At 50.5% G+C, this 13785-nt stretch overlaps 1 protein-coding gene across 1 annotated transcript in view; it reads right to left on the reverse strand.

The window, feature by feature from the left end:
• The window catches only part of LAMC3 (laminin subunit gamma 3), a 702649-nt gene that overhangs the window by 344438 nt on the left and 344426 nt on the right, over nucleotides 1-13785 (reverse strand). The window lies entirely within an intron of this gene.

Below are 13785 nucleotides of genomic sequence, written 5' to 3' on the forward strand. Positions count from 1 at the left end.
GGTCTCTTGTCTTTGAGAGAGAAAGCATGAAAGAAAATGGGAAAAAAAGAGGAAAAAAATGCAAGAAAGAAACAAAGGAAAGAAGGAAAGACAAAAAAAGGAAGGATAGATGGGAGAAAAGAAAGAAAGCAAGAAAGAAAAGAAGGCAAGAAACAAACAAACAAAGAATCCAAGAAAGGAAGAGAAATGAAATGTTAAATGAAAGCAAGAAGAGAGAAAAAAAGGCAAAAAAGAAAAAGACATGAGGAATGAAGGAATGAAAATGAAAGAATACTTGAAGGAAATAAAGAAGGTACAAAAGAAATCAAGAAAGAAAGTAGAAAGAGAAAGAAAGAATAAAAAGAAGAAACAAAAGGGAAAAAAGAAGATGGAAAAAAGAGAGAAAGAAGGAAGAAAAAAAAGAAGGAAAGAAGGCATAAGTTAATGGTAAGCAGTTTAAAAAAGGACGCAATCGGGTATGCTGTGAAATAGCAGCAAGCTGAAAATAAGTCCACTCCAAAAGGGAACTGCAACAGTATTGGCAGAAGACAAGAATTGAAAAAGCAAGAATGCTCATCACATCAAAAGTGTTCTACGATCAAATCATGCTCTAAACACAAAACTAAAGCAAAAACACTGGCTCTGAAGGGAACTACCTTGTGTGTGGACGTGCTCCCTGTGAAGCAGCAGAATGCAGTTACTCAAAGTGAAGTTAACCATTGGCTTAAGTGGGATGCTCCACTACCCCATGCTTTGTGGTGTAGTGGGTGGAAATAAAATGTGACTGACACAATGACAGGCTAGTGAATTAAGAGGGGGCTGAAAGCCCCTATAAACAACCAAAAAGGTCTTGGCTAACTCCACACCTAAAAAGTCACTGGTGGGACCTGGGAGACCCCTGCATGAGACAAATGTATGAGGTGAATATATGGAGTAAATGTATGAGAGTACTGTACAAGACAAATGTATGAAGTGAATATATGAAGTAAAAGTATGAGAGTACAGTGCAAGACAAATGTATGAGGTGAATATATGAAGTAAAAGTATGAGAGTACAGTGCAAGACAAATGTATGAGGTGAATATATGAAGTAAAAGTATGAGAGTACAGTGCAAGACAAATGTATGAAGTGAATATATGAAGTACAAGTATGAGAGTACAGTGCAAGACAAATGTATGAGGTGAATATATGAAGTAAAAGTATGAGAGTACAGTGCAAGACAAATGTATGAAGTGAATATATGAAGTAAAAGTATGAGAGTACAGTGCAAGACAAATGTATGAAGTGAATATATGAAGTACAAGTATGAGAGTACAGTGCAAGACAAATGTATGAGGTGAATATATGAAGTAAAAGTATGAGAGTACAGTGCAAGACAAATGTATGAAGTGAATATATGAAGTACAAGTATGAGAGTACAGTGCAAGACAAATGTATGAGGTGAATATATGAAGTAAAAGTATGAGAGTACAGTGCAAGACAAATGTATGAAGTGAATATATGAAGTACAAGTATGAGAGTACAGTGCAAGACAAATGTATGAGGTGAATATATGAAGTAAAAGTATGAGAGTACAGTGCAAGACAAATGTATGAAGTGAATATATGAAGTAAAAGTATGAGAGTACAGTGCAAGACAAATGTATGAGGTGAATATATGAAGTAAAAGTATGAGAGTACAGTGCAAGACAAATGTATGAGATTAATGTGTGAGATGAATGTAGGAGATCTCTGCATGAGACAAATGTATGACATGTATGCGACCATTGTTTGAGACTATTGAAACCCCACTTTAATGCACAGCTGGACTCCTTTTTGTCTGCTAGATGCAGCTGGTATTTTGACTCTGCTCATCGAGAAGCCACTAACTGGTTCCTCAGTGGGTGGGTTTCCTTTAATCTGTGACCAAAATGTGCGTGGCTCATTGTGTGTGTGCCGGTAACTGCATTATATTTACTCTTTAAGCCACAGGTGCACAGCATGACTGCTCTTTGCATGAAGAGCTACAGAAGGTAAGTGGGCATGACCCCTTTGCAAGACCCCCCACAGTGATCCACAGCCTTAAGCTGAAGGTGGGAGTGTCCTGCATTTTGCTATCCCCGGCCTTTTTTTTTTTTTACTCTGTTTATTGATTGAAATCACAGTAATACATTACACGATTGAACGACATATTGCATGTTACCATCAAGATATTCCAGCTCAAAATCAATTACGATTACTCAGTACATATCTCCTACCAGTCTCTCTTGCCTACGCATTTCCATTTCGATCGTGGGTGACACACCTAGATCTCCTCTATGTGTGTTCCATTGTGACCACTTCTTATCCCATTTCTTAGGGCATCACCTTGCCTTGTAAACCTCAGTCTCCGCCAGCATCCATCCATGTCCATTTCTTTGACCCATAGGGTGACACGAGGTGGGTTAATGTCCCCCCAGCCCTTAGCCACTTCCCTTTTTGTCAGCGTGTAGCCCAGTGTTGTGAACTGTTGTTTGATTTCGGTTAGGTCAGTGGCCTCCCAATTGTTCAATATTCCAAGTTGTGGGGTTAGTGCTATAACGTTTCCTATGGCAGTGGACATGTGAGTCGTGGCTCCCTCCCAGAGGGGTCGCACCTTGGGACAAGACCACAGAGTATGGTAAAAAGTGGCCTATTGGCCACACCCCCTTACACATCTGTCATCAGGTTTGGACCCCATGTTGGCCAAGATTATCCCTGTGATGTATGATCGGTGAAGTATTTGAAGCTGGATCAGGCAAAATCTCTGATTGATAGCTGCCTCCCGTGGGGACATTAGTGCCGGCTGCCAGTCTTCGTCTTCAATAGGGCCTATGTCGTCTTGCCAGCGTTCCCTGAGCTTCGGGAAAGTATCCGGAAGGTTGTTGCTCAATTTCCTATAGGTTGAAGATATTGCCTTTGACTTAAGACAGACTTAAGACAAACTTAAGACAGACTTAAGACAGATTTAAGAGAGACTTAAGACAAACTTAAGACAGACTTAAGACAGACTTAAGACAGACTTAAGTTAGAATTTTGTCTTAAGTTTGTCTTAAGTCTGTCTTAAGCCTGTCTTAAGTCTGTCTTAAGTCTAGCTTGAGTCTGTCTTAAGTCTGTCTTAAATCTGTCTTAAGTCTGTCTTAAGTTTGTCTAAGTCAAACTTAAGACAAAATCCTAACTTTACTACTACTAAATGCCTTCTGTGAATACCAAAAGTAGTACGTTTAGGATTCTGTCTCGTTAGTTCTGTGAATCGGCCCCAGAGATAGTATGAAGAGTAATCACACCTGTAAACTCAATCTCCAGCTAATTTTTCTTTTAAAATGGCCTGTTTTAGAGGAAAGGATTAAGAATAAGACTCCAAAATTCGGCTATATGACTCATCATTCCCCTGCTCCCAAGCAAACATCTTCTAATGTCTCTGCACACATAATGTGTCTCCACACGCGTGGTGTGTCTCCAAAGACACAAATTGTCCTGTGAAATGATAATGGAATATTGGGCACCGTACGTGGCCCTTGACTCGATGCCTGGGGACCATGGCTGCGAGGCCCAAGGAAGGGGACTGTCCTCCACTGGGCCTTGGTGCACCAGACCATGGCTGTGAGGCCCGGGTACTGTGGCCACGTCCCGTTGGCCTTGGAGCACCAGACCATGCCTGTAAGGCCCAGAGGATGGGTCCATATCTTGGTGGGCCTCGCGGCTCTGGGTCATGGTGGGGTGATCAAAGGGAGGGATCCCCCTTCCCCGAGCTTGGAGCTCTGCACCATTGTTGCAAAGCCCATGGAAGAGGGCTACCCTATACTAAGCCCCCTTTCCTGGATCCTCTTTCCTGGGCCTTATATCTAGGCCAAGGGAGGGGAGGCCCCGATTGTATGCCTCGTAGCCATGGTGTAGCGTTACAAGGCCTTGGGGAGGGCCCCTCTGCCCCGGGCAGTGCTTAATTTGTCAAAAGAAAGTAAGTGCCATGGCCCTCTTGAGGTGGCCTCTGTAGTTTGTACCACCATTGCCCCTGCCAGCGCTGTCAATGACATCACAAACACAACTACTAAGCATCTCACTCCTACAAGCATGACAATTCAGACTATTCCAGACCCACAAAGCTAAATGAATGGCTTGGGACTCCAGTATTAGTAATTTTTAATGTGTATAAATTAATTAACAACTGTGCTCATCTTTAAAGTACACAAAGAGCGCCACCATATGGCAGACTGCATAAGTGCAGCCGCTGAGAACTAAGTACTGGTGCCGAGCCCCGGAAACCACAGGCTAAAATTAAGCCCTGGTCCTGGGCCTCGCAGCCGTGGTTCAGTGCTGCAAGGCCCAGGGGTACTTGGCTTCCTCCCCCAATCCTCTCAGTGATACTCCATTACTGATAGACCCAGGAAGGGTGAGGGGCTCGAGCTGACCCCACCTCTGAGCCCAGTTCAAATTGTCCACCAGCGCTGGACCGCTCTGTGCATGGGTCCATATCAGCGGAATAACCACCAGTAGTGTAGCAGGTGCAGTGGCACCAGGCCCAGGGGTCTTAAGTGACCAATGTTCCCAAATTGAGGCTTTATTTTACTGTCCAGCTCCATTTTCTTGCATCAGGGCCCATAGTTACATTGCTATGCCACATGTCCCTTATCTAGAGCACTGCGCCGCCATGAACCAGATCTCTGTAGCCCTGGACAGCCCCATCCTCCCCTAGCCCTTAGAGCCCTGGTCCAAAGCCGAGAGGCCCAAGGGAGGGAGCCTGCTGCCCTGGCCCTTGCAGCACTGGTCCATGGCTGCAGATCTCAGGGGGAGGTGCCCCTCTGAAGGCCTTGGCTATCCATTGTGTAGCAAGTGCAGTGGGACCCTGACCCAAATTATGGCTGCACTTTACTGTCCAGTCAGTGACCAGAGTGTAGTGGGGAGACACAATCTACTTTGCTTGTACCAGGGCTCAGGGCTCCCTTACCCTGGGTCTCACAGCCACGGTACTCTGCTGTGAGGTCTAAAGGGGGCGGGGCTTGCATCACAGGACCATTGCTGTGAGGCTTAGGGGATGAGGCACTTTTCAGCGGTGCAGCTGATAATAACACAGCGCTGCAGTGGCAGTGGGTTCCTGGGGTGCTAGATGCAGAGGGGCAGATTTACAACTTTTGGCGCATCTCTGCAAATCAGCAGGGATTCGCCTAAAGAGTTGCGACGCATCTGCCCACCCGTGCGCCACCACTGATGTGCCACATTTACAATGCGGCGCACCGTGGGGCACGGATGGGCAGATGCATGTCGCATCCCCTGGCGGAATGGCGGCGCATTGCTGGAGTCACGTCGCAAGCACGACGCCGCTCCTGCAAGGCTCTGGGTGCCCCTATGCCTAACATGCTGCCTCAATCCTTACGCCTGCTTCAAGCAGGCACAGGGTTTTGACGCAGCATGGCCATAAATGTCACGGAGTGAACTCTTGTAGATTTTACTCAGCCACTTTCCCAAGGGGTTCCTGTGCCGAACGCCCCCCCCGCTCACCCTGCGCAGGTACGCCTCCTTCTGGCACAGGGCTTTACAACATGACACATCTCCCAGATGCGTCACGTTGTAAATACCCTGCAGCATGGCGCTGGCTTTGCGCCGCCGCTGTGTCACAAAAGTGACGCAACGGCGGCGCAAATGTGGCGTACGGGGTTTGTAAATCTGCCCCAGAGTGTACCGGACCACGACTGCGAGACCCTGGGAATGGGGTCCCTCTCAGGGCTGTAGCTATCAGTAGTGCAGCAGGTGCAGTGGTACCGGAGCCCAGGGGTGTGATGGACCCACGTTACTGACACTACTGATTGTATTTTATTTCCAGACACGGTGCAGGGGGAGGGAGAGAGGCCCATTCACCTTGCTTCACCAGGGCCCGTGGCCCCATTGCTACACCATGGCCCCGCACTCCTGGGCCTCACAGCCATGAGCCAGCGGTCCGAGGCCAACCAAAGTAGGGTGGCGGGTGCAGGAGTGTTCTTCATATCAGGATTAACTGGGTTTATTCAAATTTCAATCTACACCTACATCCTTGGAGCTCAACCCCTTGTTGGTTCCATCGCTGGCCCCGCCACACCCACTGAAGCGAAGCTAGGTGACCTAGTTCTAGGACACCCCCGCGCCGCACGGCCACCAGCTGCTGCGTGTGCCCCCTTCTGCCGACTGCCTCGTTGCCGCCGCCGCAGGACCACGCCCCCTGTCTTCCAGCGGCGTGGTCCGCGATCGCTTGTCCTGCCCCTGTTGCTTGCCGTATAACCTGCTGTAAAAGTGCTGTAATTGTTTTAATTTTGCCTTCTGTACTGTCTGTGTGTGATAGTCCCCATTTCCTTCTGTTTTTGCCGTTTGCGCTGCCCTTCGCCCTCCCTCCCTCCCCGCTTCCCGCCACCACCGCGAAACCCCGCCCCTTTTGCCTTCTGTACCCTCCCCGCTCCCGCCTCCCAGCTGCTCCGCCCCCCCGCGCACTTGGCCATATATGGCGACCGTGCGACGCAGGTGAGTGTGACCTAGTTCTAGGACACCCCCGCGCCGCACGGCCACCAGCTGCTGCGTGTGCCCCCTTCTGCCGATTGCCTCGTTGCCGCCGCCGCGGGACCACGCCCCCTGTCTTCCAGCGGCGTGGTCCGCGATCGCTTGTCCTGCCCCTGTTGCTTGCCGTATAACCTGCTGTAAAAGTGCTGTAATTGTTTTAATTTTGCCTTCTGTACTGTCTGTGTGTGATAGTCCCCATTTTCTTCTGTTTTTGCCGTTTGCGCTGCCCTTCGCCCTCCCTCCCTCCCCGCTTCCCGCCACCACCGCGAAACCCCGCCCCTTTTGCCTTCTGTACCCTCCCCGCTCCCGCCTCCCAGCTGCTCCGCCCCCCCGCGCACTTGGCCATATATGGCGACCGTGCGACGCAGGTGAGTGTGACCTAGTTCTAGGACACCCCCGCGCCGCACGGCCACCAGCTGCTGCGTGTGCCCCCTTCTGCCGACTGCCTCGTTGCCGCCGCCGCGGGACCACGCCCCCTGTCTTCCAGCGGCGTGGTCCGCGATCGCTTGTCCTGCCCCTGTTGCTTGCCGTATAACCTGCTGTAAAAGTGCTGTAATTGTTTTAATTTTGCCTTCTGTACTGTCGGTGTGTGATAGTCCCCATTTCCTTCTGTTTTTGCCGTTTGCGCTGCCCTTCGCCCTCCCTCCCTCCCCGCTTCCCGCCACCACCGCGAAACCCCGCCCCTTTTGCCTTCTGTACCCTCCCCGCTCCCGCCTCCCAGCTGCTCCGCCCCCCCGCGCACTTCGCCATATATGGCGACCGTGCGAACGCGCAGCGGCCACGCGCAGCGGGCGCGCCGATTGTGCGCCGAAGGCGCGCCAAAGGTAAGCCCGTCTACGCCCGTCCGCGCCTGGACCGCGCCCAGTGCCAGGACCCCTGGCCCACGAGGACCCCGACCGACCCGCCTGATGTACACCGCCGCCAACCTCAGCGCACTCAACGCCGGTCGACTCCCAGGATGCTACCAAGCCACCCCACGACGCACCCACGGACTCTTCATCTGCCAGTCCTGCAAGTTCACCTGCATCCGTACCTGCCTCGCACCTGCACCCGCCAAGCCGAACACCAGCAGCAACCACCTCAAGTGCATCCTGCTCAACACCCGCTCCGTCCACAGACACGCCGTCGAACTCTGGAACCTCCTCGACACCACAGCCCCCGACGTTGCCTTCCTCACGGAGACCTGGATGAACGCCTCTTCAGCTCCCGACATCGCCATCGCCATCCCAGAGGGCTACAAGATCACCCGGAGGGATCGCACCGCCAACCAGATGGGCGGAGGCATCGCCATCATCCACAGGAACACCATCCGTATCACGACCAGCACCGGCAACACCCTGACCACCGCCGAACACCTGCATTTCCAGATCCACACCGACCCGAACACCACCCTCAGAGGCACCCTGATCTACCGACCTCCGGGACCACGCACCCAATTCAGCGAGGACATCGCCGACTTCGTCAGCCCGCATGCCCTCCCCTCCGCTGACTACATCCTCCTGGGGGACCTCAACTTCCACCTGGAGAACAACAACGACCGCAACACCAGCACCCTGCTCGACAACCTCGCCAATCTTGGACTCAAGCAGCTGGTGTCCACCCCCACCCACCTCGCCGGACACACACTCGACGCAGTCTTCTCATCCAGCACAGACATCACCTTCAGCCACGCCACAGAGCTTCAATGGACGGACCACAGCTGCGTCCACTTCTCCTTCAAAAGAACGACGACCCACCACCACCAGCAACAGGCTGCCCGCAGAAGCTGGATCAAGATCACAGCCGACCAGCTCGCCACCTCCCTGAGCCAGCACGCTCCTGCCAGCTCAGCGAACCCCAGCCAGGCCGCCGACAACCTCACGAAGTGGATCAGCGACTGCGCGGACGAGCTCGCCCCGGTGAGGACCCCGCCCAGCAGACCCGGCAGCAAGAAAGCCCCATGGTTCAACGACGAACTCAAGAGCTCCAAGAAGAACTGCCGAGCCCTCGAGAAAGTCTGGAGAAGGGAACCAACATCGGACAACATGACCACCCTCAAGCTTGCCACCCGGAAGCACCACCAGCTGATCCGCGCCGCCAAGAAAACTGCATTCAAGGACCGGCTGGACAACAACGCACACAACTGCAAGGAACTCTTCAACATCATGAAAGAGCTATCCAACCCCAGCGCAGGAAACAACGACATCACCCCATCGCAAGACCTCTGCAACTCTCTCGCCTCATACTTCCACAACAAGATCGCGGACATACACAACAGCTTCAACAACCAACCAACGCACACCACGACCGAACCACCACCCCCCACCACCACCCTCCGCGCCTGGACTCCGATCAGCACCGAAGACACCGTCCGCACGATGAACTCCATCCACTCCGGATCTCCGACCGACCCCTGCCCTCACCACGTCTTCAACAAAGCCAACGCTGTCATCGCACCCCACCTGCGAGACATCATCAACACATCCTTCGACACCGCCACCTTCCCTGAGAGCTGGAAGCACGCCGAACTCAGCGCTCTACTCAAGAAACCCACAGTGGACCCCACCGAACTCAAGAATTACCGCCCCATCTCGCTCCTCCCGTTTCCAGCCAAAGTCATCGAGAAGACCGTCAACAAGCAGCTGGCCGCCTTCCTTGAGACGAATGGATCCCTCGACCCCTCACAGTCTGGCTTCCGAGCCAACCACAGCACCGAGACCGCCCTCATCGCCGCCACCGATGACATCCGAGCCCTGATGGACAACGGAGAAACAGCGGCCCTCATCCTCCTAGACCTCTCCGCGGCATTCGACACTGTCTGCCACCGCACCCTAGTGCAGCGCCTCAGCAACGTCGGAATCCAGGAGAAGGCTCTGGAATGGATCATCTCCTTCCTCGACGGAAGAACACAGAGAGTCCGCCTGCCACCGTACAAGTCAGAGGCCACCGAAGTCATCTGCGGCATCCCTCAAGGATCCTCGCTGAGCCCCACCCTCTTCAACGTCTACATGAGCCCCCTCGCGGCCATCGCACGCCAACACAACCTCAGCATAATCTCCTACGCCGACGACACCCAGCTGATCCTCTCCCTGACCAACGACCCCGCCGCCGCCAGAGCCAACCTGCACGAAGGGATGAAAGATGTAGCCGAGTGGATGACGACCAGCCGCCTGAAACTGAACTCAGACAAGATGGAGGTCCTCATCCTGGGCTCCTCGCCCTCCGCCTGGGACGACTCCTGGTGGCCCCCCGCCCTGGGCACCGCACCCAAACCGACAGACCACGCACGGAACCTGGGCTTCATCCTGGACTCCTCCCTCTCCATGACCAGGCAAGTCAACGCCGTCTCCTCAGCGTGCTTCAACATCCTGCGCATGCTACGGAAGATCTTCTGGTGGATCCCCACGGAGACCAGGAAGACCGTCACCCAGGCCCTCGTCACTAGTCGACTAGACTACGGCAACGCCCTCTACGCCGGTACCACCGCCAAGCTCCAGAAGAGACTCCAGCGGATCCAGAACGCCTCAGCCAGACTCATCCTCGACATCCCACGAACCAGCCACATCTCCGGACATCTGAGAGACCTGCATTGGCTCCCCGTCAACAAAAGAATCACCTTCCGCCTCCTCACCCACGCACACAAAGCACTACACGACCAAGGCCCGAACTACCTCAACAACCGAATCAACTTCTACGCTCCCAAACGCCACCTCCGATCAGCCAACAACGCCCTCGCCACCGTCCCCCGCATCCGAAGAGCGACTACAGGAGGAAGGTCCTTCTCCTACCTGGCCGCCAAGACCTGGAACTCCCTCCCGACCGACCTGCGCCTGACCCAAGACCACCTTTCCTTCAGGAAGAAGCTGAAGACCTGGCTGTTCGAGCAGTAACGGCACCCCCCCTCCCCCAGCGCCTTGAGACCCTACGGGTAAGCAGTGCGCTCTATAAATGTCTTTGATTGATTGATTGATTGAGCCGCTCCTTTTTGGGCCGGCAGGAGAAGCTGGACATCAGCCAACATAATGCATCGAAAAATGCCCATGGAGTAAATCCCCCAATCCACCGCCTAGATAAGTAGCTAAAAAGCAGGTAGCAAGAAAAATAAAAGAGAGAAAAGGAGAAAAAAGAGGAAACCCAAGACAGCAGACTGCCCATCTTTCCCCCTCCTAACAAGTTATGACCCTTTCATTTATTATTCAACAAAGGGTAAGAGAACACCTGAGCCAGGCGGATTATAGCTTATGCAGGCATAACAATTTCAAGTCATAACAGTCATAATGAATCAAATATATTTTCAAAATTTGATATTTATTAAATGCAATCATGTTAAAAAAATCTTTTTGTCTATTTTTTATTTCTTTTTTTCTCTTAATTTATATATGTGTGTATCGAATATCACGTGGATAAATTGATATTAAAAACATTATTGCAATCATTCAGTAAACTCTCTGTGTGAATTAATACAATTTGATGTACGGCAATCAGAATACCTAAAGATATATCACAAATGATTCAAAATATGCAACAAGTGGTTCAGCGTTCAGATCCTTGTTTGCACCCCAACAATATGACGATGAATAAACACTGTATGTAGAAACTGGCGGGGTTTGGTTATTGTACACGTGTTTCGGCAATGCCTTCTTCAGGGTTCCGTCTCAGACTTTACTGTATGTAAATGGCCTAGATGCTGTCTCAGAAGTTCCTATATATCGGGGGAATGGGATAATGAGGTACCAAACACAAATTGCTTTGTGACAAGCGACGGGCAAGTGCTGGTACTCTGTCGTATGAGTCAAATAAATGGTGGTATAAACTTCCTCATTTAGAGACTCCGTGCCCGATTCACAGAACTAACTTTAAACAAAATCCTAAACTTACTACCATTTTGGTATTCACAGGAGGCACTTACTCATTTTGGTATTCACAGGAGGCACTTACTCATTTCGGTATTCACAGAAGTTAGGAGTCCTACCTTTAGGATCCTAAATGCCTTCTGTGAATACCGAAAGTCTTAAAGTTAGTATTTTTCTCAGTTTAGGAGTAGTAAGTTAGGACTCCTAACTTTAGGACTCCTAAATGCCTTCTGTGAATACCGAAAGTCTTAAAGTTAGGATTTTTCTCAGTTTAGGAGTAGGAAAGTTAGGACTCCTAACTTTAGGACTCCTAAATGCCTTCTGTGAATACCGAAAGTCTTAAAGTTAGGATTTTTCTCAGTTTAGGAGTAGTAAAGTTAGGACTCCTAACTTTAGGCCTCCTAAATGCCTTCTGTGAATACCGAAAGTCTTAAAGTTAGGATTTTTCTCACTTTAGGAGTAGTAAAGTTAGGACTCCTAACTTTAGGACTCCTAAATGCCTTCTGTGAATACCGAAAGTCTTAAAGTTAGGATTTTTCTCAGTTTAGGAGTAGTAAAGTTAGGACTCCTAACTTTAGGACTCCTAAATGCCTTCTGTGAATACCGAAAGTCTTAAAGTTAGGATTTTTCTCAGTTTAGGAGTAGTAAAGTTAGGACTCCTAACTTTAGGACTCCTAAATGCCTTCTGTGAATACCGAAAGCCTTAAAGTTAGTATTTTTCTCAGTTTAGGAGTAGTAAAGTTAGGAGTCCTAACTTTAGGACTCCTAAATGCCTTCTGTGAATACCGAAAGTCTTAAAGTTAGTATTTTTCTCAGTTTAGGAGTAGTAAAGTTAGGAGTCCTAACTTTAGGACTCCTAAATGCCTTCTGTGAATACCGAAAGTCTTAAAGTTAGTATTTTTCTCAGTTTAGGAGTAGTAAAGTTAGGAGTCCTAACTTTAGGACTCCTAAATGCCTTCTGTGAATACCGAAAGTCTTAAAGTTAGTATTTTTCTCAGTTTAGGAGTAGTAAATTTAGGAGTCCTAACTTTAGGACTCCTAAATGCCTTCTGTGAATACCGAAAGTCTTAAAGTTAGTATTTTTCTCAGTTTTTAGGAGTAGTAAAGTTAGGAGTCCTAAGTTTAGGACTCCTAAATGCCTTCTGTGAATACCGAAAGTCTTAAAGTTAGTATTTTTCTCAGTTTAGGAGTAGTAAAGTTAGGAGTCCTAACTTCTGTGAATACCAAAATGGTAGTAAGTTTAGGATTTTGTCTTGTTAGTTCTGTGAATCGGGCCCAAGGTGTGGAGGGAGAAAATAATTGTTGGTGCGTTTTAACCTATATCCTGGATTGTGAATCAAACGTATTCTATTGCAGACTTCCACATGTATAGAAAGGGAACGGAGGGAGACCATGATGGTCTATTTCTATGTACCCATATCTTGACAGACTTGTGATCTTTATATACAGGAGTCTAGAAACTTCGTGACTTCTATGGGGCAAGCAGATGCTCAAAGCACCGATTAACTTCAAAGAGAATGTCCAAAGTTACTTTAAATAAGGACAAGATTCCTGTATCGTGTACTATGAGTCACTTCATATTAAAAGCTACAACGGCTGCTGTCAGATGACTGCAGATGTTGATAGCATAAAGACTTCCTTTAGCTTCCGTGTAAAACAAATATACCCGTCGGGCTCTTTACGTAGAGAACGGCCTCTCTCCATCCTTACCAACGTTGCCTGTATTATTAACATGCATAACTGGGCTAACTGAACCAAAACCGGTCTCTTAACCTGGGTCAGCCCTATCCCAGGATTCCTGGACCTCATCGCATATATCTTGAGAGCAAGTATTTGGAGCATGAAACCTCTAAAGAATCTGTCAATAGCTGGCTTTAGATGTGTGACCTGCCTCCTGCAGCACGCTCCTGCAGCACCTCCTGCAGCACCTCCTGCAGCACCTCCTGCAGCACGCTCCTGCAGCACCTCCTGCAGCACGCTCCTGCAGCACCTCCTGCAGCACCTCCTGCAGCACCTCCTGCAGCACGCTCCTGCAGCACCTCCTGCAGCACGCTCCTGCAGCACGCTCCTGCAGCACCTCCTGCAGCACCTCCTGCAGCACCTCCTGCAGCACGCTCCTGCAGCACGCTCCTGCAGCACCTCCTGCAGCACCTCCTGCAGCACCTCCTGCAGCACCTCCTGCAGCACGCTCCTGCAGCACGCTCCTGCAGCACCTCCTGCAGCACCTCCTGCAGCACCTCCTGCAGCACCTCCTGCAGCACGCTCCTGCAGCACGCTCCTGCAGCACCTCCTGCAGCACCTCCTGCAGCACCTCCTGCAGCACCTCCTGCAGCACCTCCTGCAGCACGCTCCTGCAGCACCTCCTGCAGCACCTCCTGCAGCACCTCCTGCAGCACGCTCCTGCAGCACGCTCCTGCAGCACGCTCCTGCAGCACCTCCTGCAGCACCTCCTGCAG

Source organism: Lissotriton helveticus, chromosome 5_1, assembly GCF_964261635.1.
Source record: "Lissotriton helveticus chromosome 5_1, aLisHel1.1, whole genome shotgun sequence".
Taxonomy (NCBI): Eukaryota; Metazoa; Chordata; class Amphibia; order Caudata; family Salamandridae; genus Lissotriton; species Lissotriton helveticus.